The 5,540-nt window shown below is 38.0% G+C and overlaps 1 pseudogene; it reads left to right on the forward strand.

Moving 5' to 3' along the window:
• The window catches only part of LOC107673970 (histone deacetylase 4-like), a 48,130-nt pseudogene that overhangs the window by 608 nt on the left and 41,982 nt on the right, over positions 1–5,540 (forward strand).

Below are 5,540 nucleotides of genomic sequence, written 5' to 3' on the forward strand. Positions count from 1 at the left end.
CAAACACACACACACACACACAAACATGCACACACACACACACACACACACACACACACACACTCACACACACACATGCACACAGAGATGTTCAGCATTACAGATACACTGGGTGGTGGTTGTTTCAAATGCTCTGCTGCTTGACAGCTGGAACAGAAACTAACAGATACCTTTAAAACTGCAATCAAAACAAAGCTCCACCTAATGTTTAGTACGCTGCTCTCAGTAATCTTCTATTTTGAATTCTTATTTGTTCAGATGTTGATTCAGGAGATGGCATATGGTGCTTTATTATCTGTTTAGGCTCCGCTTTCTTGCTTGAGAGACAATGGAAGCCCCAGAGTGAACATAATGCCCACATGGGATCACCCTCCTCAGACTGTCACAGGAGATTAGCGTACATGCGCTCCATGACTGACTTTCACCCAATAGCCCTCCGTCTGGTGAGGGCAGAAACTCAGCTCGTTTCAGGAGGGGAGAGAAATGCACAAGACCTGATGGTCCGGAAGACCCTGAGATCACGCTTAAGATCTATTGGTGTTCACTAATTGTAGAGTTTGAGTAACTAAAATGATTGAGATAAAGCCTTAGACTCTTCTATAAAAACGCTGTCTATATATTGATTAACCAACACACTCCATGTCGTCGTCCACGTGAAGATGGTGAGCAGCGGGTTAGTGGCTGCTTGTGTTGTTGCAGGTTAGAGTTGTAATAACATGACCACTGTTTAAAAAACTGACTTTTCATGTAAATAAAACTTGACTTTTCAAGTCCCTCGTGTGTGTGTGTGTGTGTGTGTGTGTGTGTGTGTGTGTGCGTGCATTAGTTTGCATTGCCCTTTGAACTGAGGACGTTAGCCCTGCTATTTTCTTTTCCGCTGGCAAATGCGGTTGTTGTACAGCTGCTCAAGAATGTGTCCATGTGAAAGGCCCCTTCTGAAGATGTGAAACCATTCATACACTCCATTAGAGATGCAGAGCTTCATCTGAATGTGATCTTTCATCTGATGTTTGACAGCAGTGTCTGATGCTAATCTCACCTTTCACGAAATCATAAATGATGGCAGACGTGTGATGTGTGTGGAGTTGTGCTTGATCCTCTCTCTCATTGATGGTTTGTGTTGTGAAGTTTGTGAGTTCGGTCTGTAAATACGAGCTTTATCTAATGGATCTCTCTTTTCTAACAGCTGCTGGCTGGATTTGTCGAGACGAGGAGCAGAAACCGCTGCTTTGCTGGAACTACATCTGAAGTTTATAAAACACGTCAACTGCTCCAGACATCATGACTTCTCAAAGTCATTCCGGTACGTGTCGTTGTGTGTTGTATGATTATGATTTTCTGCTTGTAGGTGCAGTGCGTTTGGTTCTTCTGCTTGACATATGCAGTGTGTAATAAGATCTAACAGCTGATGAAGAGACTTCAAGCTGTTGTCATTGAAAAGAATCAAAAGTGGTCAAAGCTTCTTCACTGATGCAAGCAGACGTTCTGTGTTTGCATATGAGTTTCATCTTCTGGCCTGAGCCTCAGTAATCCAGGATTCGTTTAATGATGTAATGGGTTTTTCAATCAATCACGGCACAGCACACCGGAGTGATCTGAAGCGCCAGTTACACTACAGAAACATTGTTGTAGTTTTACAGTGATAATAATTAAGCATGTTAGAGTGTGTGTTATGAGTCTCATTGGGTTGGTTGTTATGATTTGTCCAGTACATTCGTTTTAGCGTGATTATGGCCTGCGTTTAGCATTAGCATCCTTTTGGTCTGAAGATTTAATAAGCATTTTATGAATTAAATGTCACAATGTTTTCTTGCCAGCGTCCAACACTGTAAAAAATGACTTTTTTGTGAATTTAACGGTAAAAGACTGTAAAAATGCTACAGTAAAAACCTGTTAAATGGTTAACGGTAAATTCCCCTACTATATACGGTGAAAAACTGTATTGGACATTACATGTATTGGACATCAATTTTACGGTAGTATACCGTTTTTGGAAGTGAAAAATACCGTATAATTTACAGTGAATACCCGTAAATTGACATTCCGGTTTTTTACCGTAAATTTTACGGAATTTTTTTTACAGTGAATGTTTGTTTCTCTTCTTTTTTTTTTTTCTCTCTCTGTTCATAATTTTTCTTTTTCTAAGAATTTTCTACACTACATGTTTAACAGGAATAGTTTTGCTTCTTGACATTTCATTAACATAACAGCTGCATTCAGGCGCTTAAGATCCTGTATAGATGAAGGACATTTAATGAATTGTGTAATATTTATAATTTCTATCATACATCATTGAGCGTGTGATGTGGACAAAACCGCCTCGCCCTCCCATCATGCATCAGGGTTCGTCAGACTGTCTCTTCCAGCGTCGTGATGACAGACTGCGAGCTGATGAAATGCGACCGGCGTAACTGCGGCGCTCTGATTGTCCTGTTTTATTAGTCCCGTTCCTCCTTATCCCTCCTTCTGATCCGTTTCTCATGTTTATATTTATCGGAGCACTCACTTCAGGACTGAAAGCCTGTTCTGCTCCGCGCTGCAGCAGCTTAACTCGCTGCTATTTATAGATCCGCACGGATTCTGCATGTGTGCCGAACAAACAAATGTGCTGATTGTTTCTGTCCCTCCAGAAGACAGCAGATCCCCCCCCCAATCCATCCATCTGACTCCCCACCTACAGAACTACAGGTTCTCTGAGGCGGCACCGAACAAATGAAGGCTTCCCAGCGCCTGAGCCTCGTTTTCAGATCACGCATGAAAGCGTGCTGATTTTAATTGCGGTCGGTCCAGACAAACAGGAGACCGAAGCAGGCCTGCGGCGTGAACGGCCAGCCCGGCGAGAGAAGAACAGATACTGGATGTTCTGCCAACATCTGACCGGTCCAATTACAGTCTACACAGAACCGTCACTGCCATCCCACCTTTGACATTTCAGGCATTTGTCTTTGTCCATTCTGGACACTGATGTGAAGATCCTAATGATGCTGCATCTAATTAAGGTTATGATGTGGTATGTTTCCAGTTTTTCGTTTCTCGTTGTGTTTTCATGTCTCTCAATGGCTTCTGGCTGCTCAAGCGTTACCAGAGTACACATGATCATCGGCTGCAACTCGTGTTCTTGTAACTTAATGGTTGTTGTCAAGACTGACACGTCATTCCTGGTATCACTTTTACAAACAGGTTTAAGATGCCGCATCGATTATTATTATTAGTGAGGCAACCAATACTTTAAATTCACGCAAACATTTTCATACATTTTATTGGTGCTGTTGTTCCACCGTGTTACTTTAGAAAAACATCAATCTCAGTGTCAATATATTTCATTAGATTTGTTGTTTATATTGTGATTTTTGTAGTGTTGATTGATATTTTTGAGGAGGCTCGGCTGTGTATAATGTTGTGTGCTGATGCACAGGATCATATTTTTAAAGCTGCTGGACGTTCTGTTACTTATCCTTTTTGTGGGGCAGGAAAGGCTCGTTAAGGTGCGTCTGATTATTAGTTGACTAGAAAACCGCCCCCTTTGACAGAAAGTGAACGGCACAGATGCTAAATCAGGATATGACCCAGATCAGTGAGAATGTTCTCATATATCACCACCATTAATGTCACTGCCGTGTGTTTTTCCAGGATCTTTTTAATCCTGTCATGTATAAGGAAAGCAGCATATATAACACAAACAGTTTCTTCTCGTTTCATTATTTTCAAGAGCAAAATCTGCATATGGTGTCGCTCTGTGAGTGTGCATTAATATAGCAAAACATTTTCCAAGTGAAATGGCCTCTAAAAATGTTATAGTAAGTGAGTCGTGTTCATAAGTGGCATGAGAGGTTTTGTTCTTGTGACTAGCATCTCTGTTTTAATTACCACGTGCGGAGCTGTTCCAAAGGCCGGATGAATGGACTTTGAGCTCAGAATGCATGTAGGCCTTTGGAAGGATATTTGGAAAGTACATGGATGTTGGCCGCTGCTTTCTGCTCTCAGAAGTGCTCTGTCAGAGCTGAAGCCTTCGCCAGAGTTTAATCAAGCCTGTGTGAGACACATCTCATTCTAGCCTGCTAACGGATGCCGGCTGAGTTAAAGCTCTTGTATGAATAAAATAAAACATCTATTTACCTTTTCATTGCAGATGTTTGTGTATTTCGAGAGAGAGACATACTGTACAGATTGCTTGCAGGGTTAGGGTTAACGTTAGCTTAATGAGTTCTTTAGCCTTTTTTATTGTAGATCTCTGGTCTCTAGTCTATAAGCTAGTCTTAAACTTAAGCTCTAACAGAGAACAAATTCTAATGGTTTGTTTGCCATAGAAAATGTCTTAAGTGTCGAAGAGACCGTCGTCAGCGTTCGTGAGCTCTGTGTTTCTTTAAGTCATATCAACGACTATTTTTATTACGATTAATCTGTCGACTAATTTATCGATTAATCTAAACGGTTAATTTCCCACAAAAAAAATTACTATTTTACTTAAGAATATTTTATTAAACTGTATTTCATTAAACCAAATGAAATCCAAAAGTAAAAAAGTAAAGTGCAACATAGTGCAAGAAGCAAGTGTCCATCTCATAGTCCAACTCACTGAAATCAGAGTTCAGTATTATAATGTAAGAATGACTACATATCCACGTGCTATAGTCTACTAATAATAACATTATAATCAAAAAACACTTTTTAAAGGAGTATTTACCAGAAATATTATTTACCAGAATTTATTTAGGAGAAAAATGTAAATGTGCAGTATTTCTGGAAAAAAACTTAAAAAAAAAAAAACTTAAAAAAAATAATAATAAAATCAATTAATTGAGTTGAGTATTACAATTTAATGAAACCATTAAAATGGAATCCAGAAAATAATGGAAAACAGAATTTGGTAAAGATAAAACTGTAAAACTCAATTAATTAGACAGGCTTTTTGATTATTAAAATTTAATTTAACCATTAAAACAGAGTATAGAAAAATGAAAATGGAAAAAACTGAAACTTTTTTTTTGTGGTATTAAAAATAGATGTAAGTGAACAATAGCCTTTAAAATGACTTAAAATACATATATAATAGCAGTGAAGCAATAATAATTAGTTCAAATAAAGTATCAAAAGCAAGAAATCATATGGTTTTATTGAACAAAACTGTTAAAATACATAATGTATTATATGTTAACAGTGTTTGTCATATCAGTCCGTCAGAAAATGTTTTTTTTTGTTGTTTTTTTTGTTAGTTAGTTGTGATTCTTGGCTGAATATCTCTAGCAGGTTTTAAAAGCCCTTTAAAATTCAATATGAACACCGTTTGGGTTAAATAAAAGTACAGTCAAATTGTATCTCCTGTATAGACTTTACTGTACAATGTTAGATCTAGTAACATCTTACAGCGAGTGAACAATATATTTTTAAAATATTCATTAATGTTTGTGAATGTTATTTAATACAAACACTTGATCATTCATGTTTGTTCATTGTGCATTAAGTAATTTTAACAGATTGAACTTTGAAATTAACCCTAAGAAGAATAATTGCCATATAACTATTGTTTATTGTTAGGTCAT

This window comes from Sinocyclocheilus anshuiensis, unplaced genomic scaffold, assembly GCF_001515605.1.
Source record: "Sinocyclocheilus anshuiensis isolate Anshui unplaced genomic scaffold, SAMN03320099.WGS_v1.1 scaffold953, whole genome shotgun sequence".
Taxonomy (NCBI): Eukaryota; Metazoa; Chordata; class Actinopteri; order Cypriniformes; family Cyprinidae; genus Sinocyclocheilus; species Sinocyclocheilus anshuiensis.